The sequence below is a fragment of the Tamandua tetradactyla genome, chromosome 15 (genome assembly GCF_023851605.1).
Source record: "Tamandua tetradactyla isolate mTamTet1 chromosome 15, mTamTet1.pri, whole genome shotgun sequence".
Lineage (NCBI taxonomy): Eukaryota > Metazoa > Chordata > Mammalia > Pilosa > Myrmecophagidae > Tamandua > Tamandua tetradactyla.
Window position 1 is genome coordinate 59,126,456 of NC_135341.1, and position 27,195 is coordinate 59,153,650.

Sequence of the window (27,195 nt, forward strand, 5' to 3'; positions counted from 1 at the left end):
TGATACTTAGGGATACTTAGTACAACTTGAATTACTGCAAGATATTTGGGGCTGGTCACTCACGAAATCATAAAGGTCAACTTCTCAGGGAAGTATCAATGAAATGACAATGTTTAATATAAGAATAAGATTTTTGAATCTGCACTTCACTTGATAGCTTTGAAGATTCATTTCACATTGCATGAAACACAATATATACATTTCTTTCCATTTTTCCTCCCTCCTTCCCATGTTTTCTTAAAGAATATTTCGGTGGTTTTTTTATACGGGCTGTGGAAAAATTTAGCTCAGAATTCCTCCAATTGCATGTATAAGCCAACAATTTATCCTTTCAAGAGTAATGTTAAAAAATAATAACAATATTCTATATGCTTGAGTAATGTTAAAAAATAATAACAATATGCTACATGCTTTTAACCTACCTCTGTGAAAAAAGAGTGATGTTGAACAGTAAAATTTCAGTCATGAACAATTAAACAGATCATAGAGGTTGGGGGAAGAAACTCCAATTTTGCTATAATAAAAGGATACTTGATATGATAATTTACCAGAGCAAACTCATTTGTGGGAAGGTCAAAGTTGCCTTACAAGGTAATTATTCCTGCATCCCTAATCTAGGTCCACCTCTATATTTGGCCACAATATTAGGATGCTACTGCACTTGATTCTCTGTAATAAAATAACTTTAATCCATGTAGAACACTGCATTGTATTTTTGTATAAAGGAAAGAGATCTATTCCAGCTTTCCCAGGGATAGGAACTAATAAATCTTATGAACATTTTCCAATGCCTGAAGGTGGTAAGTTATTTCCTTTGAATAAGCCCTCCAAACACCAGTTTGGTTGTTATGAAAACAATGTCGCATTTCAGTACTGCAAAACCATCTGGTACTCCTCTGCGTAACATACCCATGTCCTCCAAGCTTGGAAAAGAGGCTTTATTCACTTATGCAAGCCTTCCTCCAACCACACAGTTAATTCTGAGGCATTAGAATAGACACAACATCTAGTATTGTTAGCACTGGATACTCTATTATGCAGAACATGCTCACCATGTGCTTTTCAATAGGCTTGAGCTTACTTTGCTTAGGGCAATAGAGAAACACTCTGCTTTTGAAACCTTTGTGAAAGTGTTGGATGTACATTTGTAAGGGTACAATGTGATTATCTCCTTGAAGATTCAAAGAGTTTCTTAAGGAAGAGGACAAAAAAGGACAAAACTGCTTGAAAGTCATCCATTGGAAAAGACTACAGAAACTAATGTCTGGTAGAAAGATGCTACGTAATTCAGCTCTTCAACTTTTATGCCCATAATAAGGGAAAATATAAATCATCTATGAATCCAAATCAACTCCCCAAAATGAGCAAAGAATTAGATGTCTGGAGCATGCTCCTATTCAATATGACAAACCCCAGCAATGTTCACAATTTCCACAGTTTGTTAATTGCTGCACAAAGAGTTATCGCATTAATGCAACACGGATGCCAAGACGGGTTTAAATGAAGTTAAATGAGTAAAGCACACAGACTGCTTCTCATTGTTCAGGCTTATGGGTAGTCAGTGAGTTGTATAATTGGGATCTCTAATGTTTCCAGTTCATTTAGTCTTTTACTGTATCGTGTGAACTCAACAAACATCTGCCAGAAAAAAAAATGCAGTAGCCCATTCAAAGATCTTCAATGCAAAGATAAAACATATTTTTTTCCCTCCCATGCAGAGTTTACTTTCCTAGGACTACATTTAAAAAAAAATACACTTTTTTGGTCATTTTAAAAATTTTCTTTTCTATAATTACCAAAGATAATTCAAATCTTTGCTATTCAGAATACTTTCCATTGACCACCAGCAGCAGCAGCACCTGGGAGCTTGTTAGAAATGCATAATCTCAGGCCTATCCCAGACTCACAAAATCAAAATCTGCATTTAATAAGATCTTTAGATCACCTGCATGCACATTAAAGTCTGAACCCACATGAAATAAGTCAAGAAAAAAAATATATAATATGTATAAATATTGCATTTTTGAGTAGGCAGCATGAATCCTTTTAGTTTTTTTATAATAAACATTAATCCTAAAGAGTTTATAAACTCCTGGAAGGCAGCTCTCTTGAATTAATATCTCTTAGACATCTCTAAGGGTTGCTAATTAAGTGATGTGAAAACTGATTATAGAAATGTTTGCCATTTTTATCATTACAAAAATTGTAATGATAAAGAAGAAAATGGCTAATCCATGCACCAGGCTTCTCCTGTCATTTTTGTAGTTATAAGATATTTTTAATTTATTGGACGCCTCTAATTTTATCCATCGCCTAACTGTTTATATCCCACTCCCTGGTGAAGGGCAAGAACTCTAGTATAAAGTATTTGGCAATTTCTAGTGAAAATATTACCACCATGGCTAATTTCAAGCCACCAAGATGAATTCATTCAACATGGATTTGGGAAGGAGGCTCACAAGTGGTCCTCTCTAGCCAGTGTGAGGTGGCTTCCTCAAAGCTTGCTTTTTCCTATGCTCACATACATGCACACATGCATACATAAATCCAGTAAGTTGGCCCTGAATCTCTATCCCTAGAACCCCAAGGCTTCAGAACACAGCTGGAAAACGACTTCAATACAAATAGAAGAAAATCAAGGCAACCAAGCAAAGAACAGCCTTTGTTTCCATCTGGCAATCCCCTTCTTTGATTGCAACAACTTTTCTGCTTGCTCTGCCTGGTTTGCCTGGATCCTATGCCTTGATCCCTTTGCAGTCTTTGGCATGCTTCTGATGTTCCCAATTCTGTATCACTGTGCCACTCTGACCTTCTGAACATGATCAGATTCTAAAATGTATGGCTTGTGGTTTTTAAAGTATCAATAAAGTGTAGAAGTCTACAAATGGTTTTCTCTTCTGTATAAATTAATTCAAATTTCCATTCAAGATCCATTCTATAAATATTTATTGAAACTTTACTATTGTTAGCATTGTAATAATTTCTTAAAGGGGAGAAAAGAGGGTGAATAATCTGGGACACTGAAGGTCTGGAATGTGTTGTGCTGGTCAGTATCCCTTACGAAGGGAGGGGACACTCTGTGCTCTGGGTAACTGGTGCCTGCTCCCCATCTGCTGCTCACCACCCACATCAGTCTCTTCATAAGGCCCCGAACCTGTTACTGCCCCTAATCCAAAGAACAATGTACCAGGAGTAGCCTTCAAACTTGGTTGCTTTAAGAGTTTTGCTGCTAATAGCAGGCAGATGCAGTCAAGAATGGCCTTCACTGAGCATGATGCTCCTATGAAGTAATTCAAATTTACTCCCCCAAAACACTTTTTAAAACTTAGGCATTCTCCCATCAACTTACCAATGGAATTCAATCCTACACACTGAAGATATAAGAACTGGATAATTATTGGTTACAGGAGGAAAATATGAAATTGGTCACAAGACGAAGAAACCTACTGCATGGCTGATTGTACCACCCCCAATTTTGCAGTACCATGGATCGTAATATGTTAGTCTATTAGTTCAGTTTTACTTTGCTTCTAACCCCTCAATTTCTTTAATGAAAATAAACCTGTTATATATAACAACAAAAAAAAAAAACAGCAACCATTTCTTTCTTTACCACATATTGAAAATATCTCCTGTTCACAGTTGTCAGTTTGTGAAAAATAGGAAAATGTTAGTCTTTAAAATTCAGCAGTTTTGCTTATTTTTAAAAAACAGATTAATAACATTCAACTAACAGATTTGTAATTTATCTGAATAAAATATATTTTCAAATCCCATATATCAATCAGACAATTTCATGAAGGAAAAAAAATGATCTAAATACATTAATAATCACAAGAGTAATTTGCTTGAGGGTATAATTTAAGACACTCCCAGAGGTTCTAAACTCTGTAAAATTACAATTGTACTTGTGATATATACAGAACATGAACAAGTAATTATTTTAATTACACATAGAAGTGGCTCAAAAATATATGTAGAATAAAAAAGGTGACCATTATATTTTATAATAGAATGCTAGGGTTTCATTGGTGATGACCAATAAATATCCATCCCAGGTTGATGGTGTAATCTAGTATACTATTCAGTATTAGTAATTCTATTTCACCTTGGTGGAAATGGGCAATGAAAAGTATATAACCAATGTTTCCACCTTGAATCTTGCCTCTTAGAATCTTAAATATTCTCTTATGCTGCCAGTATCTCTTCTTTAGATTTATTTACTATCGAATCCTTAATTATGTTATGATACAATAGAAGTAACTTGTAGGTATTTAAGTATTTGCTTAATTTATTTTGTGGAACACTTGTGGAAGGACCAGATAGGCTCTGAAATTTGAATGTTTAAAATTAATCTCATAGAGCGTTCCATTCATCAAGACAATTGAGTGAGCCACTTCAGGTTTCCATCACCCCATAGAAGTTTCAAACAACAGACAAAAGATGGCAGAATCATCTTTCTCAACACTCCAGAAAACAAAGAGTTGCAGCAAAGGGCAAGTGCTAAATCAAGAAAAAGGCAACTTAAGAATGGAAAGATCTCCTGGTATTCTGGCTGGCCCCTCTTGCATCCCTTCACTGACTTGCTACAGAGCTGTCCCACACTCTCCATGCTGGTCCCTGGTCTTGGTCTGCAGGAGTAGAATAACCTTCATGCAAATACTGCCTGCCTATGTCTGTGCCAGTCTTTCTGGTAGCAGCATGAAGGGCTGAAACAAGACATGTCTCACAATCACTGCCCCACAACTTGTCCACCATGTAGAAGGCAGTTCAAAGAGCTCTCCTAAAAAACATCACAGGAGAACAGTCAAATTGCAGTTGCCTCCCTAACCAAAAGCATTTCTACCAATCCTAAAGAATACTAGGGCATTGTGCTGATTTGAAAGGATGTATGTACCATGGAAAAGCCAAGTTTAATCCTAATCCCACTTTATAAATCCAGCCATTTCCCCTAATCCCTATTCAGTAATCTCTATTCAGTTTGAATCTGTAATTAGATCATTTCCCTTGAGATGTGACTCAAGCAAAAGTGGTTGTTAAACTAGATTAAGTGGAGACATGTCTCCACCCATTCAGGTGGGTCTTGATTAGTTTACTGGAATCCTATAAAAGAAGAAACATTTTGGAGAAAGCTAGAGATTTGGAGAGAGCAGAACGACATAGCCACGAGAAGCAGAGAGTCCATCAGCCAATGACCTTTGGAAATGAAGAAGGAAAATGCCTTTCAGGGAGCTTCATGAAGGGAAGCCAGGAAAGAAAGCTAGCAGATGATGCCTTCCCAGATGAGAGAGAAACTCTGACCCTGTTTACCATGTGCCTGCTCATTTGAGAGAGAAACCCTGAACTTCATCGGCCTTCTTGAACCAAGATATCTTTCCCTGGATGCCTTAGATTGGACATTTCTACAGACTTGTTTTAATTGGAACATTTTCTTGGCCTTAGAACTGTAAATTAGCAACTTATTAAATTCCCCTTTTCAAAAGCCATTCCGTTTCTGGTATATTGTATTCCGGCAGCTAGCAAACTACAACAGGCATTATATAAGATTCTACATGGGTTCCATGCATTAAGGTAACTCTTCAAAACCTACAACCTCCAGATGGGTCCCTGGACCAAATAAATCCTGAAATGCAGATGGACCAGCCAGTTTAGAACAGCAACTAGTTCCATCCCCCATCTCATATGATCAACAGTCCCCTCCAACATGAAAAAGTTAGAATCAGAATAGCTCATATACTTCTAAAGAGGGATAGAAGGTTCAAAGATGATGGTGGAGTTATACAGAAAAGGTCAGGTTTAACAAATAAGTGCTGAATCATTACAGTGATATTTCTTTTAGCCTCCAGAACCTTAGAGCAGATAGAAATAAAAAACTAAAATTGTAGAATTGTAACTCATACCAAACTCTGAAATCTGTTCTACAACTAATTGTTGCAATGTACTTTGAAATTTATTTCTTTTATGTACACATGTTACTTTCCACAATTTAAAAAAATGTTAAAAAAACAAACAAACAAAACTTCAGCTGCCTGGGGCAAAGGAGGATATACAGTACAGTGCCCAGTACCATAAGGAAACACAGCTTCCTAGGGAAAGGGGAAATATAGATCCACATAAAGGGGCAATTCCTAGGGCCACACATGCATGTCTAGGACAAGACATATGCAGACAAAAGACTGAGGAGGACCCTATGCTTATACCTTAGGCCATTCTCTAAACTAATGGTTAAGATAGCTAAACTCTGAAGGAGAGAACTTCAACAAGGTCAATCTAGAAAAACTGAGAAAAGTGGCCTCTTCCTTCCTTCCTTCCTTCCTCCCTCCCTCCCTCCCTCCCCCTCCCTTCCTTCCTCTCCCCTTCCTTCTCCTCCTCCTCCTCCTTCTTTTTTTCCTCCTCCTCCTCCTTTTCCTCTTCCTCCACCTCTCCTTCCTCTTTTACTTCCTCTTTCTTCTTCCTATTCTTTTATTAGTTCCCAGCATTCAAGGAAATCTGTGTCATAACAGTAGCTAGATACAAGCTTAAGGAAGAGATGCCTCTGTATCTAAATTTCAGAGATTACTCATTAAAATATTAAAAATACAGGTTTCAATAAAGGATTATAAAACATACAAAGAAACAAGAAATGATGATCCATGTAAAGGAGCAGGATAAAACATTGGGAACCATTAACAAATAGGATCATACCTGGGACAAACCAGAAAAAGACTTTAAAATAATGGTCCTAAATAGCTCAGAAAGCTAAAGGAAACATGGCTAAATAACTAAAGGAAATCAGGAAAATGATAGACAAACACAAAGAGAAAGTCAAAGAGAAAACATGGCAAAGAATCAAACAAAGATGATCATAGTAATAAAAATTTAACAATCCTTTTAGGGGTTCAATAGCATATTGGAACTAAAAGAAGAAAGAATCACTGAATTTGAAGACAAGAGAATTGAAATCATTCAGTCTGTGGAACAGGAAAAAAAAAAACATTAAGGGAAAGGAACAGAGCCTTGGAGACCTCTATATCAATATAAACATTGTGGGAATTGCAGGAGAAACAGGAAAGAAAGGAGCAGAAAGAATATTCAAAGACACAATGGCTGAAAACTTCCCAAATTTAACAAGAGACATGAATACACATATCCAAGAAGCTATGTGAATTCCAAATAATATTTATTTAAAAGAACCACACCAATGCATATTATTAGCAAGCTGTTGAATGCCAAATATACAGAGAGAATTCTGAAGGCCACAAGAGGAAGACATATGTCATATAGAAAGGAGACTCAATAAAGGTAAGTACCAATATCTCATCAGAAATCATAGAGGCATGAAGGCAGAGGGAGGAAATATTTAAGGTGCTGAGAGGACAAGTTTGCCAACCAAGAGGTCTATATCTGGCAAAACTGTATTTCAAAAAATGAGGACAAAATTAAGATATTCCCACATAAAGAAAAGCTGATGAGTTCACCATCACTAGACAGGCCCTATAAGAAATGCTACAAGGACATTCAGTTTGAAAGGAAAGGGTACTAACCAACTGAAGTCACATGAAGAAATAAACATCTCCTGTAAAGATAACAATCTGGTAATTATGAATGCTAGTACCATTGGATTTTTGGTTTGTAACTCCCCATTTTACTTCCTACAGGACATAAAATACCAATGCATAAAATGCAATGATAAGTCAGTGGTTTTGGACTCATAATATATAAATGTGTAATTGCAACAAGAATTACATAAAAGGGAGGGTGAATAGAGAGGTATAAGAATATAGTGTATACACGGTATTGAAGTTAAGGTGGTATAAAACCAAATGAGGTTGCCAAATATTTAGGATCTTAAATTTAATATGATAACCATAAAGAAAGCATTGGGAAAAAAAAAAAAAAAAAAAACCCAGAATGAAAGGAGAAGCATTTCTAAAGGATTCACTACAAAAGTGGGCAAAGGACTTTGAATAGACATTCCTCGAAAGAGGATGTACAAATGATTAATGAGCGCATGAGAAGATTCCCAATGTCAGTGGCCACTGGGAAAATGTGAGATTCCACTTCACACATACAAGGATGATTCTTATTTAAAAAACAAAAGTAACAATGTGCTGGCAAGGATGCAGAGAAATAAGAATCTTAGAACAGTGTTTAGTGGGAACATGAAATGATACAGTCACTGTAGAAAACAATTTGTTGGTTCTTCAGTAAATCAACAAGGAACTATATTATGTCCTGACTATATCCCTTCTAGGTAAACACCCAAAACAACTGAAAGGAGGGACTGAGACAGATATTTATACAAACGTGTTAATATAATAAACAGGATCGTTCAAAGTGGCCACAGGGTAGAGGCAACTCAAATGTTCATCAATAGATGAATGGATAAACAGAGCAAGATGTGTATATATATATATATATATATATATATATATATATATATATAATGGAATATTTTTCAGTCCTAGAGAGAAGCAAGTTTATGACGCATGCTGCTACATGGATGAACCTTGAAGATATCATGTTGTCATGGTCAGGTTCATGTGTCAACTTGGCCAGATGGTGGTTGGTTTGGGCAAGTGCTGGCCTGTCTTTTGCTATGAGGACATTTCATAGAATTAAATCATGATCACGTCAGCTACATCCACAGCTGATTCCATTTGTAATCAGCCAATGGAAGTGTCTTCTGCAATGAGTGATACTTAATCTAATCTCTGGAAGCCTTTTAAGGAGGATTCAGAAGAGACAGGTTCTCTTCCTGCTTCGGCAGGTGAGCCTCTCCTGTGGATTTTGTCCAGACCCTCCATCGAAATCATCAGCTTCACAGCCTGTCCTACAGATTTTGGACTCTACGCTCCCACAGTTATATGAGACAATTTTATAAATTTTATATTTATGAATATTTCCTGTTGATTCTGTTTCTCTAGAGAACTCTAATACACAAGTTGAGTGAAATAAGTCAGCCATAGAGGGACAGATATCGTATGATTCCACCTGTACAAAGTAACTAGAGTGTGCAAACCCACAGAAACAGAAAACAGAATGCAAGTTTCTAGGGTGAAAGAGAAGGAAGGGCAGGTAATTAATGCATACTTGAGGCAGTATTTCTCTTTGGGGTATGGTGAAGAACCTGGTAGGGAACGATGATAAGGGGAGTACACCATTGTGATTATAATTAATCCCACTGAATTGTATGTTTGGGAGTGACTGAGATTGGAAAATTCATGTTACGTATGCTTCCACATTAAAAAAAAAAGAAAAAGAGAAATTAAAGGGACAATGACAATTAAATGTAATACATTATTCAAGACTGAATCTAATAATGGAGTCCTAAGAAAATCACCGAAAGGACATTATTGGCACATATGAAAAATTTGGAGTACAGACTATAAGCTGTATAACAATGTTAAATTTCTTGAACTTGCTAATTATTCAGGTAGTTACATAAGTGAATATCCTTGTTCTTAAGAAATGGACATGGAAAAATAAGGTATTCAAAGACGATGCATACAACCTACTTTCAAATGTTTAGAAAATAGATAAATAGGAAGATGGATGGATGGATAGGTAGAATGATACAGCACATGTGGCAAGTCACCAAAAATGTGTGAATCTGGGAATCTGGGTAGGGGTATGTTTGAGTTCTGTGCATGGGTTTTGTATTATTTTTGCAACTCTTGGGTAAGTTTGAAATTACATCAAAATATAAAGCTTAAAATAGCAAAAACAACTACAGAACCAAAAAACAGATTTTCTTTCTGTAATATTGAAATGGTGGCATAGTTATTGGACTAAAACCAAATGAAACATTGATAAAAATATACACCACACCAAATTACATTTTATATATAGTTATACACTTCCTAATTTAAATTTTTTTTTTTACAAAGCCATAGTAACCAAAACAGCATGGGGCGGTGCGATGGTGGTTCAGTGGCAGAATTCTCGCCTGCCATGTGGGAGGCCCGGGTTCGATTCCCAGTGCCTGCCCATGCAAAAAACAAACAAACAAAAATACAAAAACAGAACCAGCATGGTATCAGCACAAGGACAGAGATTCAGACAAATGGAATCAAATTGAGAGTTCAGAAATCAACCCTCAAATTTATTGCCAACTGATTTGGAACAAGGGGGCAAAGGCTACCTAACTGGGAAAGATTAGTCTCTTCAGTATAGAGACTTGGGAAAATGAGATGTCCATAGGCAAAAGAATAAAAGGTGGACCTCTGCTTCGTAACACACACAAAACTCAAATCAAAAAGGATCAAAGACCTAAATGAAAGAGCCAGATGATTAAACTCCTAGAAGAAAATGTATGGGAGCATCTTTAGGACCTTTTGTAGGCAATGGTTTCTTCTTCATTTTTTTCCTTTTTGGCCTTTTATTTTTTTACTTTTTATTATGGAAAATTTTGCACATATACAAGAGTAGACACAATAGTATGATGAACCCCACATAGCCAACACCCAGCTTAAACATTACTACTTCCAATCTACCATTATTATCATTATTAATATTTTATTGAGCTATCGTCACACACCATGCAGTTCATCCAAAGTATGTAATCAATGGCTCACAATATCATCATATAGTTGTGTATTCATTACCATGATCATTTTTAGAACATTTGTATCACTTAGAAAAAGAAAAAACCCATATATTCCATCCCCTTACCCCTCCCTGTCATTGACCACTAGTACTGCAATCTACCCAATGTCTTTTACCCTTTATCACCCCTATTATTTAGTTTGTTGCCCTTATTTTTCTTTTTTACTCATCTGTCCATATCTTGGATAAAAGGAGCATCAGCCACAAGGTTTTCACAATCAAATGCTCACACTGTAAAAGGTATATAGTTATACAATCATCTTCAAGAATCAAAGCCACTGGCATAGATTTCAATAGTTCCAGGTATTTCCTTCTAGTTATTCTAATACCCTATAAACTAAAAGGGGATATTTATATAATGCATAAGAATAACCTCCAGAATAATTTCTTGACTCTATTTGAAATCTCTCAGTCACTGAAACTTTATTTTGTCTCATTTCTTTCTTCCTCCTTTTGGCCAAAAGGCTTTCTCAATCCTATGATACTGAGTCTCAGCTCATCCCTGGGACTCCTGTCATTGCCAGGGAGATTTACACTCCTGGGAGTCATAGTTCCATATAACAGGGAGGGCAGTGAGCTCACCTGCTGAGCTGGCTTAGAGAGAGATACCAATCTGAAAAACAAAAGAGGCTCTCTGGGGGTGATTCCTAGGCATAATTATAAGGAGGCATAGCTTCTCCTTTGCAGGAATAATTTTCATAAGGGCAAGCCCCAAGATTGAGGGTGCAACCTATTGAATTAGTTGTCCCCAATGCTGGAGAGAGTATCAGGAATTCCTCAGGTGAGTAATTTTAATATTTCCTCCTTTCTCCCCAGTCCTTCAAGGGAGCTTAGGCACTCATTTCTTAAACTTTATAACCAAAGCTATGGGTAGCAAACATAAATAAAAATAAATAAATAAATAAACGGTAAATGGGACCTTCTTAAATTAAAACCTTTTGTGCATCAAAGGACTTTGTCATGAAAGGAAAAAGACAACATACCCAATGGGATAAAATATTTGGAAACCACATATCTGATAAGGGTTTAATATAATATAATGAATATATAAAGAAATCCTTCAACAACAAAATGACAAATGACCCAATTAAAAGATAGGCAGAAGACTAGAATAGACACTTTCCAAAAAAAGATATATACGTGACCAAAGTAATGAAAAGTGTTCAACATATTAGCCATTATGGAAATGTAAATCAAAATGAGATTCCATTCACAACCAGTAGAATGGGTACTATTAAAAAATGGAAAATTACAAGTGTTGGAGAGGATAGGAGAAATAGGAACACTCATTCATTGCTGGTGGGTGTGTAAAATGCTGTAGCTGCTGTAGAAGACAGGCAGTTCTTCAGAAAGGTAAATACAGAATTGCCCTATGACTCAGCAATTCCCCTTCTGGATACATAACCAAAAGAATTCAAGTCAAGGACTCGAACAAGTATGTGTACACCAATGTTCATAGAAGCGTCATTCATAATTGCCAAAAGATGGAAACAACTCAAGTATCCATCAACTGATGAACAGATAAACAAAATATGGTATATATAACACAACGGATTATAATTCAGTTGTAAAAAGAAGTGAAGTCTGACACATGAGACAACGTGGATGAACTTAGAAGATACCATACTGAGTGAAATAAGCCACACACAAGAGGATAAATATTGTACAATCTCACTGACATGAAATAATTGAATAAGAAAATGCGTATAGTCAGAATCTAGAATATAGTTTGCCAGGGGAGGGGGTGGTAAAGTAGGGAGTTAAGGCTTAAAATGTATGGAGTCTCTATCTGAAATGATGGAAAAGTGTTTGTAATGGATGGTGGTGATGGTAGTATACTATTGAGTGAATGTAATTAACAGCACGAATTATATATTTGAATATGGTTAAAAGAAGAAATTTTAGGTTGGACATTTGTGGCTAGAATTATAAAAAAAAAACTACAAAATTGCACAACACAGTAAATCCTAGGTTAAATTATGGACTATATATAATGATACAATTATGAAAATGTGCTCTCATCATTTGTAATAAATGTACCATAGTGATTCAAGATGTTTTTAATAAGGTGGCATACGGGAACTTTATTTTTATGCCTGATTTTTCCGTAAACATACAATTTCTCTTTTAAAAAAGTGAATGTGAAAATTTAATTAACCAAAATATTTTATGTTTTGGACTTGTCTTCTGGGAAATTTCTGACGATAAAAGAGTATTTTCTAAATAGTGAAAGAAACATTAAAGTAGCATATTTAACAAAGAATCACTTACTATGATTTCTGTTAGCAGAATAATGACAAAATTTGGAAACCATTTACTGTCCCATATCTTTGTAAATCTCATTCACCCATGCCATGTGACAAATTAGTGAGGGGTACATTAGAACTAAAGGGTACTGAAGTAGGCTCTAGAGGTGTCAAGTTTTAATCTAGGACTTCCGTCAATCAACTGATATCAAACTAGAGACTAAAATTCTCTATTGCTAATTCTAGAAAGCTTCTCCTCATTCATGTTAAACCATCTACTTATTAACAAACAATGCATACACCAATAAGCATAAGGAAAAACAGACAGCATTGCGTTTTCTCTGACAATCCTCACTGCTTGGTTTCTGGCTTCTATTAACACCTAAGTCTTCCTAGGGTAGTAGAATCCTAGCAGCAATGGAAGCTATCAGAGAAGCAGAGTGGGCTTTAGTACCAAGCCACAGCTTCTCTCAGTCCCTGCAGTGTTCTTTTCATCTGGAAGCAAGACAACCAGTAGCAGCCTCCTCATAAACTCTGAAAAATGCTCCATTTGACCAGGCACAGTGGAAAAAAGGCTGCAGGTTAAATACAACCCTGGGATAAAGCAATGAGACATCAAGTCTACCACTATAGAAATCAGAGCTTTGCCAACATCAGAATAAAGGCCAGGTCTCTAGGGCCAGTGATAGCACGCTGAGATGTGTTTGCATTGTCTCTTACCTTTCCATGTCAGTTTGAAAGAGAAAATATTGAAAGCTTTAAAGTTTGGAGGTATTTTTTTTTCTTATGTTTTAAAACACTTGCTTCCACCTTCTCACTTTCTATATGTTTCCAAATTTTTAGTATACTGTTTTTCCTTCCCTAGGTTTTCTCTAGATCTTACATCTCAGCATCGGTTACATTCTTAAAAAATCATTGAGGGGGAGCTTCCTGGGAAGATGGCAGAATTGGGAGCTCCAGCCTCGTCCCAAATAGCTAGTGGACTGGTAGGACCTGCATGAAACAACTGTTCTGGGGCTCCACAGGCCAGGGGAGCATTGAGCAGCTGCCAGGCAAGAGTAGCAGGAAGAGGCTGAGAAACTTCACTAAGAACTGTTGAGCAGCTCACCCCGTGATGGCTGCTGGTACCCTTTCTCCACACTTCAGGTAGGCCCTCTCAGGTCTGGTCCCTGGCTAGCTGCTCTGGTAGAGAGGGATGTGGAAGGCGCCCTGCCCAAGAACAGGGGTGGAGGTGGGTGGGAAGTGGGGGCACAGCCAAGCACTGATCATGGCTTTCAATTGGTGAATTAGGTTCTCTGGGTTCCTGGCTCTGAGCTGCTATTTCAGCCCACCCTCGACAGGGATGTGGGTAGCCATTTTCTCAATCCTGCCCCCAAGAGGGAAGGTTTAAAGACAGAGAATTTCCCTGGTGCAGTGGGGGAACAGTTTGCCAAAAGGCACCATCTGCTCAGGAGGTTCTGAAAGTACAGCCTAAAGGAGTCATCAAAAAAGGCCTGCGCAACCAGGCTCGTTCCTCTACTCTAGAAGATCAACACCCCTCTCCAACATGAAGAAGTTAAAATGGTAATTGCCCAGATATTCCTGAAGGTTGACAGAAAGATCAACGAGAGGAAAGAGGTATAACTGAGAAGTTAGGATTTAACAAATGACTATAACTACTGACTCATTATATAGATAGTTCTTTCTGGGGTCTAGTGTTTTGGAATAGTCAGAAGGACATTCCTGGGGTTATTGACCTGTCATCTAGGAGTCCTGTTTTTTGATAATGATTATATAACCATATTGCATGAAAAAAGAAAAAGTCAGTTGCCCATGTTTTTATGGATCTACTTCCAGATGTTCTGTTTTGTTTCACTGATTTCTCTTTCTCTCTCTCTCTCCACACACACACATACACAAACACACACACACACACACACACACACACATATCTGTCAATACTACATTGTCTTAGTTAACCTACCTCTATTGTAAGCCTTAAAATTGGGCAAATTATTATTCTAGTGGTCAAAAAGGTTTATGGGTTGCTTGGAGTTTTCTTTTTCTTCTTCAATTTCACTTTCTGGAGTCATCCAAATGTTCTAAAAATGATCATGGTAATGAGTACACAGGTATGTGATGACAGTGTGAACCATTGATTGTATACTTTGGATGGATTATATAGTGTGTGAAGATATCTCAATAAAAATTCATAAAATTTTTAAAAAAGAAACAAAAGTCTTGTGGTACCTTTCCTGATCCTCTCCCAAGGGATATTTGAAGCTGGTTTGCACCCCCTTTGTAGGTCACTAGTCCTATTTGGGCTGGAAAATACTAACTTGGGAAAGTCCTCTCCAGGATAATCCTCCTCCCAGAATTTCTCTGATTTCCATCAACCATCTGTACAGAATTTCTGTTTAGATTGATTGCAATGGTTTGGTAACAGATGGTGGTGATGGTAGTACATTATTTTGAGTGTAATTAACAGTGCTGAATTATGTAAGTGGAAAGGGGAAGTTTGGGGTTGTGCATGGTACTAGAAGGAAAGTCAGAAGATAAAACATGGGACTGTATAACACAGTGAATGGCACTGTGAACGATGGACTGTGATTAATTAGTGCAAATATAAAAATGTTCTTTCATGAATTACAACCAATGTATGACACTATCACAAGGAGTTAATAACAGGGTGGTATATGGGAATAAATATACCTGACATAAACTGTGGCCTGTTAGCATTAATAGAGTAATATTTTTACATCAATTGTAACAAAAGTACCACATTAATGCAAAGTATCAACAATAGGGGGTGTATTAGTTTGCTAAAGTTGCCAGAATGCAATATACCAGAAATGGGATGACTATTATAAAGGGAATCTATTACATATAACAAATTTACATACAAGTTTACAGTTCTAAGGCCAGAAAAATGACCAAACTAAGGAATTCAGGAAAAGGCACATTGACTCAAGACAGGCCAATGTCTGTGACATGGGAAGCCATGTGGCTGGCATCTCCTGGTCCTTGTTCCCACTGGGTCCAGCTTCTAATGCCAGCAGTTTCCTCTCTAAGCATCATGGGCCTTCACTTCTCTGGGACACAACTCTGGGTTCCGGCTTGTTTAGCATCTCATGGGAAGGCACATGGCAATGTGTGCTGGGCTCTGCTCATGTCTGTGCATCTGTTCTCTCTGTTGACACTCCAAGCATCTCCAAACATCCATGTCTCTGTCAGCTCTGAAGCAATTGTTCCCCAAGCATCTGCATCTGAGGTTTCTCCAAAAGCTTCCCCTTTTTAAAGGACTCTAGTAAACTAATCCAGAGCCACCTTGAATGGGTGGTGTCACATCTCCATCTAACCAAAAGGTCACTCACATAACTAGATGTGTTACATCTCCACAGAAACAATCCAGTCAAAGTTCCCTCCCCACTCTAAACAATAGGTCTAGTCCCACACGATTGGATCAGGATCAAAACATGGCTTTTCTAAGGTACATAATATTTCAAACTAGCACAGGGTGAGATACATGGGAATGTTGTAATTTCCATATAAGTTTTCCATAAACCTAAACTTTCTCTAATTAAAAAAAAAACAAACATTAAGCTAAGTGAATGAAACCAGACACAAAATACTACATGTTATATGATTCCATTTATACAAAATGTAAAATAAATAAATCTATAGAGATGGAATTAGATTAATGGTTATGCAGGGCTGGGGAAAGATAGGGAAATTGAGAGGTGACAATTGCTACGTGGTATGGGGGTTTTCTTTTTGGAGTAATGAAAATGTTCTAAAATTGATTGTGGTGATGAATGCACAAGTCTGTGATTATAATAAAAGCCACTGACTATACACTTTGGAATGACTGAATGGTATGTAAATATATCTCAATAAAACTGCTTTAAAAAATCAATGAGGACTCCAAATAGTTTTTGCTTCTGTATGTTACATGTACTGATACTTACCATATGTGCTGGCTTTAAATTGTTATGTACCCCAGAAAAGCTGCTATTTTAATCTAGTCTTGCAGGTCCAGATCTATTGTTTGGTGGTACCTCTTTTTTTTTTAATATTTTTATTGACAAAACAGCATACAAACACAAACATTCTTAACATATGAACATTCCATATTTGGTGTACAATCAGTGGCTCACAATATCATCACATAGTTGTATATTCATCACCATGATCATTTATTAGAACATTTGCATCACTCCAGAAAAGGAAATAAAAAGAAAAAAGAAAAAACTTATACATACCATACTCCTTACCCCTCCCTCTCAATGACACTAGTAATTCCATCTACCCAATATATTTTAGCATATGTATTGGAACAAATATAATTTGTTCCCCTTATTTTTTTCCTATACCCCTTACCACATCCTTTCATTGATCACTAGTATTTCAATCTACTCAATTTATTTTAACATTTGTTCCCCCTATTATTTATTTTTTATCCATAGTTTTTTACGCATCTGTCCATATCGTAGATAAAAGGAGCATCAGACACAAGGCTTTCACAATCACACTGTGAAAGCTATATCATTATACAATCATCTTCAAGAAACACAGCTACTGAAACACAGCTCTACAGTTTCTGGCATTCCTTCTAGCCACTCTAATAAACCTTAAACTAAAAAGGGGATACTATATAATGCATAAGAATAACCTCCAGGTTACTGTTGAAATCTCTTAGCCACTGACACCTTATTTTGTCTCATTTCTCTTTCCCCTTTAATCAAGAAGTTTTTCTCAATCCCTTGATGCTGGGTCCTGGCTCATCCTGGGAGTTTTGCCCCATGTTGCCAGGGAGGTTTACACCCCTGGGAGTCATGTCCCATGTAGAGAGGGGGAGGGCAGTGAGTTTGCTTGCTGTGTTGGCTGAGAAAGAGAGAGGCCACATATGAGTAACAAAAGATGTTCTCTGAGGGTGACTCTTAGGCCTAACTTTAAGTAGGTTTAGCCTATCCTTTGTGGGGATAAGTTTCATATGAGCAAACCCCAAGATTGAGGGTTTGACCTGTTGATTTGGTTGTCCCCACTGCTTGTGAGAATATCAGGAATTCTCCAAATGGGGAAGTTGAATTTTCTCCCTTTCTTGCAGTTTCCCCAAGGGGACTTTGCAAATACTTCTTTATTCACTGTTCAAATCACTCTGGATATTATCACACTGGACAAACCTACAAACCTATAAAATCTCATGTCCTATTCAAGGTTTTATGAGCTTATGGTATTCAATTAAACTCTCCATATACATTAAATTAGGAAATGCACTAGTCAAAATATAAATTTTGTTGGGTGGGACCTCTTGATTAGGTTGTTTCCATGGAGATGTGACCCCACTCATTCAAAGTGGGTCTTAATCCTTTCCTGGAGCCCTTAATGAGAGAGAACTCAGAGCCAATATAGAGGGCAGAGAAATGAAACCAAGAGACATAGATGTCTGGAGATGCAGAAGAAACTGGGAGAGTCATTTGAACCCAGAATCTGGGAGAAGACAGCAGACATCACCATGTGCCTTCCAACATGACACAGAAACCCCAGATACAATCAGCCTTTCCTTGCAAGAAGGTATCCTCTTGCTTGTGCCTTAATTTGAACATTTTCACAGCCTTAGAGTTGTAACTTGTAACTTAATAAATCACCTTTATAAAAGCCAATCCATTTCTGGTATATTGCATTCTGGTAACATTAGAAAACTGAAACACTATATATGAAATTAATACTGAGAATTTTTAATAGATTTTTTAGAGTAGTTTTAAGTTTACATAAAAACTTTGCAGAAATTAGAGTTACCATATACCCTCTCTTCTCCATCCCCACACACAGCTTCTTATAATTGATAAACAAATATTGATATATTAACTGAATCTATAGCTTACAGTTTATTTTGTGTTGTACAGTTCTATGAATTTTGAAAATGTATAATTCCATGTATCCACAACCAAGGTATCATATAGAACAATTTCATACCCTAAAAAATATCCTGTGATTCACTGTTCATTCTTTCACTATGCCTTGAAACTCTGGCAACCACTGATGTTTTTACTGTCTCTACAGTATTTTTTTTTTTTCACATGGGCTGGCACCAGGAATCGTGTCTCTATAGTTTTACCTTTTTTGGCTCATACTACATGAAGAGCCATATGTAGAATCATTCTACATGTAGCTTTATCAGACTAATATTTTTCATTTGGAAATATGCATCTGAAGTTCCTTCATGCCTTTTCATGATTTGATAGCTCATTCTTTTTTATTTCAATGTATGGATACACCACAGTTTGTTCATTCACCTATTGCAAGACAGCTTTGTCACCTCCAGTTTTTGGCAATTATGAATAAGGTTGCTATAGACATATGCAGGTTTCTGCATGGACACGAGTTTTTAATACATTTGGATATTACAGCAAGCCTATGTTTAGCTTTCTAAGAAAATACCAAACTGTCTTCCAAAGTGACTGTATGATTTTGCATTCCCATCAGTGATGAATGAGAGCATCTGTTACTCCCAATATTTGTCAGTATTTGGTATTGTCAGATATACATTTTTAATTTTAGCCATTCTAATATTGTTTAATTGTGTCTCACTATTTTAATTTGCAATTCTCTAGCCACATATGATGCTAAGCATCTTCTCATATGCATATCTGTCATCTTTATGGCATTTTTTTTTTATGGTTCAAAGCCTAAGTTTATTGGTCTGATTTGTTCACAGTAAAGTCTTCTGCTCAGAGAACCAAAAAAATCTGGATTTGCATGTCATCCTTGCTCAGGGGCCATGCTAATCTTCTCTGTATCATTCCCATTTTAGTATATGTGCAGCTGAAGAAAGCACACCACCACTATTTGTTGAAATTTTTTTTGGGGGGGTGGGGTGGGGAGACCTGGGTCTCCCACATGGGAGACGAGAATTCTACTGCTGAACTACCCTTGTACCTCCGTGGCTGCTTTTAAATCGAGTTGTCTCCTTATTGCTGAGTTTTAAGAGTCCTTTGCATATTTTGGGAAAAAATCCTTAATTAAATATGTGTTTTGTGAATATTTTCTCCCAATCTGTGGCATTATTTCCATTCTTTTAATGTCTTTCACAGAGAAGCAGCTTTTAATTTTAGTGAAGTCCAACTTATATATTTTTTCATTCACAGTTTTAATTTTTGGCATTGTATCTAAAAAGTCATCTCCAAGTCCAAAGCTACAAAGAAAAGTACTCCTACTTTTCGTGTAATTTATCTTCTAGAAGTTGTTTAGATTGGTGCTTAACACTTACATCTATGATTCATTTTGGATTAATTTTTGTGAATGACATAAAGTCTAAGTGTAGATTCATTTTCTTTTTTTTTTTTTTGCACGTCTATCTCCACATGTTCCAGCACGATTTTCTGAAAATACTATCTCTTTAACCCTTGAATTGCCTTTGTTCCCAATGCCAAAGATCAGTTGAGTATATTTGTGTGGACTATTTCTGGACTTTCTACTCTCCTCCATTGATCTATTTTTGCATGTTCTTTCACCAATAACGCACTCTTGATCACTGCAGTTATCTAATTAGTTTTGAAATCAGGTAATGCTGCTCCACCAACTATGATCTTCATGAGCATTGTGTTGGCTATTCTGGGTCTTTTGCTACTTCATAAGCCTTAGAATCAGTTTGTCAATATCAAAAAAAATAATAATAACTTATTGGAATTCTGATTGGAATTGCATTGAATCTATAAATCACTTGGGGAGAACTAACATCTTAAAAACATTAAGCCTTCCTATCCATGAACATGGATTATCTCTCTATTTATTTAGATTTTATAAGGTATTTGATCAGAGCTTATAGTTTTTCTCACGTAGACTTTGTACATAATTTCTTAGATTTTTAACTAAGTATTTTACACTTTTTTGTGCTAATACAAAAGGTAATGTTTTTAATTTCAAACTCCTGTTGTTCATTGCTCATACATAGAAAAGCAATGGACTTTTTATATTAAACTTGTACATTATGACCTTGTTATAAACCTTATCAATTCCAGGAGGATTTTTGGCCAGCTCTTTGGGCTTATCTTAAGATAAATAATTTGTGTGTATGCTTTCTGTAGTTGTAAGTTTCAGAGGATAAAATTTCCTCTGGTGTCCTTGTTTCTTGCTTCTCTGTTCTCTTTGTATTTCTCTAGAGACTCCACCTTAAATAGGGCCTGAGCCTCGCAGTTCCTTTCAGCTGTCATCCCATTATTATACAGGAGCCCTGTTGACATGGTGGTAGGATGTAGGGGAAGGAAAAGCATCCTATACTCCTGTGATAAGGTCTTAGTTTTTAGTAAACCTGTCCTTAGGCTGTGATTTTCACAAGTGTTTCTCAGCTTTTTTTTTTTTTCACCCCTTATATGAGACAGAAAGGCTAGAGAGAGCTAAAGTTAGGGATTTTACTTCCCCACGTCAAAAGGTGAGGATAGGTTTGGGGTCCCTTACCTGCATCCAATATGCTCTGATGAAACACATAATGGTGAGGTTCTGGTAAAAATAGCTTCCCTTGAAAGTAGGCATTTATTAAGGAAAACAGAACATTCTGGGTGTATTTTTAAATGGTTATTTTCCTCCTCCCATTGCCAGAAGAAGGAGGGGATTTTTCACTGACCTTCACCATGAGGCTCTAGATGGGACTCCTATAAGTAAAACTCACAAAAGCCTGGGAGGCCTTCTAAGCATGGACATCTAGGAGATTTTTATCTTTCAACCTGCCCCACGCTCAGGCTTTAGAAATTAGTCAATTAGCCTTTAATTACTACCAAATGCTAAGGCCAGCTGTGATTCCTGTTTACAGTAAGCTGTGATTCTCTATATCTGCTTATCTCTCCAGTTTTCTGGTTGGTGGTTTGTCCTGTGACCTCAGTTCTCTAAGGGCTCTAAGAAGCGTTGTTGATTTTCAGTTTTAAAGATTTTTTTCTCATTGTGAGGATATGATTGATGACTTCCAAGTCATCAATCCTTTATTTGCTGGACCAGAAATCAGAATGTTTTTAAATATATAAATATACACGCACACATTCTATCAACCTTCAGAGCCATGATGTCTTCACATGCCATGCAGTCTTTGGAAAACTCTATTGCAGTTTTCATGAGAGAATGAAAGTGAAAGAAAAAAAAGCTGAAAGTTGTTTGGTCTGTGGACCCCTTAAAAAAGAACTTGAGTACTCCCAGGGATTCCTGCAAAACACTTTGATAACCACTGGTTTACATGAAAAAAAGAAAGCAGAAATTCAGAATTGTTTTTAACTTTCTCATATTAATTTCTACTCTTCTGTTAAATGTTGAATAAGGACAACAGAGTTGGAAGACTTACACATCTGACTTCATGAAACTACATACAGTACTCAAGATCATGTAGCATTACATACCAATTAAAATTGCTAAAATTAAGAGGACTGGCCACACCAACTGCTTGCAAAGATGTGGAGGAACTGGAACTCTCACACACTGCTGGTAGGAATGTAAAAATGGTAAAATCACTTTGCAAAAACAACTAGCAGTTTCTTGAAAAGTTAAGCATACATCTACCATATGATCCAAACTTTCTACTTCTAGATATTTACACAAGAGAAATCTAAGCATATATCCATACAGAAACTTGTACAGGAATGTTATAACATTACATTGTAACAGTCAAAAACTGGAAAACAGCTAAACATCCATTGGTAGGTGAATCGATAAATTATGGTATATCTGTACAAAAGAACAGTTGATATGTCCCAAAACATGGCTGAATTTGAAAATAATTTTGCTTAGTAAAGGAAATGAGTCGAAAATACTGCATAGTGTATGATTCAATTAAAATAAAATTCTGGAATATAAAAATATTCTATGTGACAGAAAGCAGACCAGTGTTTGCCTGGTGAAGAGGATTTCCTAGTGGTATAAGGAAATCTTTGGAAGTGCATTATTTTGATTGTGATGATGGTTTCTCAGGTGTATGTCAAAATGTAACAAATTGCATTACATGAATATGTTATTCATTTATTATGTTAATTATACTACAATAAATATGTTAATAAAATGTAATAGATATCTAAGACTTTGGACTAGATAGTCTGAAATACTTCTCCTTAAAGAGAGTACAGTACCCAGATGACTAAAATGTGACTATAACTTTGATATCTAAAGAATGCATATGCTAATTCAAAGGGGGAATTGATCCTCCTGAATTATGGAATTAAAAAATAAGTAATAAAGCAAATATTGAGTCTATTTTAAGGAAGAGCTTATTTTGAGAGCACCTTGGACCAAGATTTCCCATTGGTTGATAATGCTATCTCTGGTTATCATGGCCTGATACTATTAAATATTTGAATCATAAAAATAGCATATTCTGATTCCTTGCTTGCTACCTTCTGGTTAAAAAAAAAAAAAAGTCCATGGAGTTTTCCTGAAGAGGAATCCACTGGCCAGAGCACATATATGTATGGTATCCTCAAGCACATATTTCTTTCATTGTAAATGGATCATTGTTATGTTTTAATTATGAGAATGAGAATCCTACATGTTTTAATAACTAAGTTACTAGGACTAAAGATGAGATTTGTGAACTATGGCGAGTTCATCAAGGTGATGCCATCCTTTGAGCATTTCTTGGAAATACCTAGATTCCTAGGCTTCCTCTGTCTACGCCCCAACTTTATTTTAGACATTCTCATTCAAACGTCTAAACACCAATAGAAGAAATTGGCAGGATGAGGTTCTGAGACAAGAGATAAAATGTGAGAACTAGTTCATGGGATCAGTGGCACGAATACAAAAGGTCTGAGCTCATTTATAAGGCTGTTTCTCTTCTTTCAATTGAACTAAGGGTAGTGAAGAGTTGGAATCTCTGAAGCACTCTGTCAATGAATCCAGATTCAATTTTCCTTAACAGCAGCGGTTCTGAAATATGTATATTAGAATCACCAGAGGGCTTACTAAACACTAACCTGAGCCATAGACCCAGGCTTTCTGATTCAGTAAGCCACAGTGGGACCCAGAAATTTCTATTTCTTACCTTTTCCCAGATGATCATATTGCTTTTGGTCTGGGGACCACATTTTGAGCACAACTGCTTTAGAGTTTAGGGAGAGAGCAACTATTCCTACTTTCAGTTGCACTTTGGCATCACACTTCACTAAGCTTCATGAGTGATTCTGATAGACAATCTGGATAGATATATCTTGAAAACAAATCTAGTTTTTCTATACCTAGCCCATTTCTGACAGTAACATCCCAAGTATAACTAAACCATAGGACGAGTATGATTCAAGCAATAATGCACACTTGGAAATTCCAATAGTTTTATGTTAATCACATGTAGGAATTTTGGTATATCCACTAAAAAGTAAATATTGCCACTTGAGTGATTATTAGGAGATGAAGCTAGAAACTGTACCATTTGCTGGAAATGAGTTACCGGTTTATATTTAAATCCATCAGTAAAACATGTTCTCTAATTACAATAATCCCATGCCCTCCCCATTCTGTTAACTGCTAACTGACATGAGGTCACAAAAATAAAACAAAGTGACTGCTGATCAAGTTAGGATCTAATTATGGAAGAGATGGTGTGGGTAATTTTATCTGCTCATTTTTACTGAATGAATTTCTTCCCTCTCCTTAAAACATCTTTAAAATTCAGTTGTCATGTTTCTTTTATGAGTCATCCACTGGTTTCTTCTAAATTCAACCCCCCATTGATATATAAAGGCAAGGAACAAAAGGCTTAGGGAAAGGGAACACACCCTGCTAGGCAGCACCATAGAGTTCCTAGAAGTTGGAGCTCTCAAACCTCAGAACAACTCAATTATGCTTCCATCTCCAATGCATAGCCTCAGATTGGATAGGTGAATGAAGAAAGAATGCAGCGATATCTGCTCTGCATGTCAGCCTAAAGAATCTCTCTTCCACATAAGCCCATATTTTATCTCCTTAAGGATTATTCCTAATTTGATGCTTTGAAAAATAGCCCAGATCTTTGTATAATGTTAATCAGATCTTTGTGTAATGGCCTTGCCAAAGATATGTGGACTTTCTCAAGTACTATCAGCAAGGCTAATAAAATTCTTTTTGGTATATCAAAAGTTATATCACTACCTTCCACATCCTAATCATTTGTGGTTTACACTAACCACGGGCCAAACTAAACGCTTCAGTTAGTGCAGCCCAGGTCTTTTAAGTAATGCAAAGTTAATTTTGTAAAATACTGTGTGCAGTCGGATGAATAAATATGCCACTAGTCCAACAAACAAAAGGAAGTTCAGTATAAGATTATATCAAGTAATTCTAAACTTTGGTGCAAAAAATTTGCAATTATATGGAGTTCATAGCAGTATTTTTCTTCTGATGTCAAGGGTTTGTATTATTTTCTAGAAACAAATAATTTATGTCAATGAAAACATGAAGTTTCTTTCATGACTGTGAACTGTCCTTATTAAAAAAAAAAAAAAAAACTATAATGATCTCAGCAGCTAGCTTTGGTGATCCTAGAACAATGTGCTCAAATTCCTATAAAGCTCTAACTGATCCATTCTACTTTTGAAAGTTCTTCCAAGTAAATGCCCTGCCAGGACTACAAAGCAATAGCTTCAGATAAGCTATGTGTTTTGCAATCTGCTACACAGAGCACAAGTGGTGCAGACAAGAGAAAGACTTTAGGGCAAAGAATTCAGCTTCTGCTCTACTCACACCCTGTGAAGCTATTTTTATTTCATCACCCAAATGAAGATAATAATGCAGGCTTAACTTCCTAGGGATTTTATTCTAACTTTTGGAGAGACAGACATTAAAAAACACTTACAGACTTCTGCATCTATTGAAGATGGAGAGTCTCAAGTTAAATTTGCTCCCATCCTAACAAACTAGGAAGCCAGATATTATACAAAAAGAAAGATTTTTAAAAAGCCCTTGAGGGCAGAGAGGCGGGGAGGACCTTATTGAACTAAAACCAAAATTTGACAAGCCCCTCCTGGAAAAGTAGAAAATCATGGCTGCTTACTTCCTTAACAGAGTAGGAGGAGAAAGGAAGAAGTCACCTGAGAGGCACATAAGAAGAAAACTGCTAAACTTTTCACAGATTTTAAGGCCATAAGTAGATTGGCATGACAGTTTAACCTGGGAGCACCAGACAAAACGGGAGTCTCCAACCCTGCTAATTCTTTCCACAGGCCTTGATGAGCATTCATGAGAAAGGCGGGGTTTGCGGCAGGACAAGAGACCTAAGAGAGAATGATTCAGTCTTGGAACACAGCAGGAGAATGGAGAGGACCGCTCCAGGCCAGTTGGGGTTCACATGGAACATGGCAGCTTTCTGTCACTGGAGCAGGAACAGAAGGGCAAAGAGAACCCCTTTCCATGCACAGACCTAAATCCGTGTTTAAGTCTATGCTTATATGCAGAAGGAAGAAAAGAAACCCCACAGGGATGCTGGGTCTTTTGTTGGAAACCATGCAGAGGTTGTCTACTGATGGAGGAAAGCTAAAAAAGAATTTCATGAGCCACAGATGTACTGGGGACTGCTGAAGTGTGAGAATAGCAGAGAGAACAGAGAAAATCACTACAACCATGCCTGGCTTTAGAGTAGCCATATATTATTGGGGTAGGTGACAAAATTGCTGCAAGAGAATCTCTCCTCAAAGCATAGATTCACAGGGTCTATGGAAGTCTCAGGGTTAAACAAGAGAGATATCTGAGGTGAACAAATGAAGTTCTGACACAGCTAATCTACAGACTAGTTAGCTCACCACACAACTTCACCCCTCAACATACCCACACATACACTGCAGCTTAACAGAAGAAGAGGCAAACCTTTTTCTGGGTGTAAGTATAATTTACTTATTGTCTCACTTTATCGGGCTGCTATGACAAATACTACACAATGGATTGGCTTAAGAACAGGAATTTATTGGCTCACAATTTTAGAGCCTAGAAGTTCAAAATCAAGATGTTGTCAAGGCAATATTTTCTTCTGGAAATTTGTAGTGTCCTGGTACTGGCTTGCCACAAAACTTGGGGTTTCTTGGTTTGCATCTCTGCCTCCCATCTCGTGGTGATCTCTCTCTTTTCTTGTGTCTGCTCTTCTGTTGATATACAGCTTCTTCCTTTGCAGTCTTCTCTCACTCTTCACTTCCTGTTTTTTCTCTTTATCATGTTTCTGGTAAAATGGATTAAGACTCCTCCTGATTCAGTTGGCTAAACCTTCATAATAATATTTCAAAGGGTCCTATTTACAAGTAAGTTCATACCCACAGGAATGCAGATTGACAATAAGATCATAACTTTTGAGGGGATGCATAATTCAATCTACAGCATTCAGTTTCTACTTTTCTACTTTACAATGTTCAGAATTCAATGATAATAATAAATTATGGGAAGCTCCAGT

At 36.7% G+C, this 27,195-nt stretch overlaps 1 long non-coding RNA gene and 1 pseudogene across 2 annotated transcripts in view; both read right to left on the reverse strand.

The window, feature by feature from the left end:
• The window catches only part of LOC143658002 (uncharacterized), a 342,442-nt gene that overhangs the window by 158,115 nt on the left and 157,132 nt on the right, over positions 1-27,195 (reverse strand). The gene's annotated exons all lie outside the window — the stretch shown is intronic.
• LOC143658127 (U6 spliceosomal RNA) lies at positions 19,554-19,650 on the reverse strand (annotated as a pseudogene).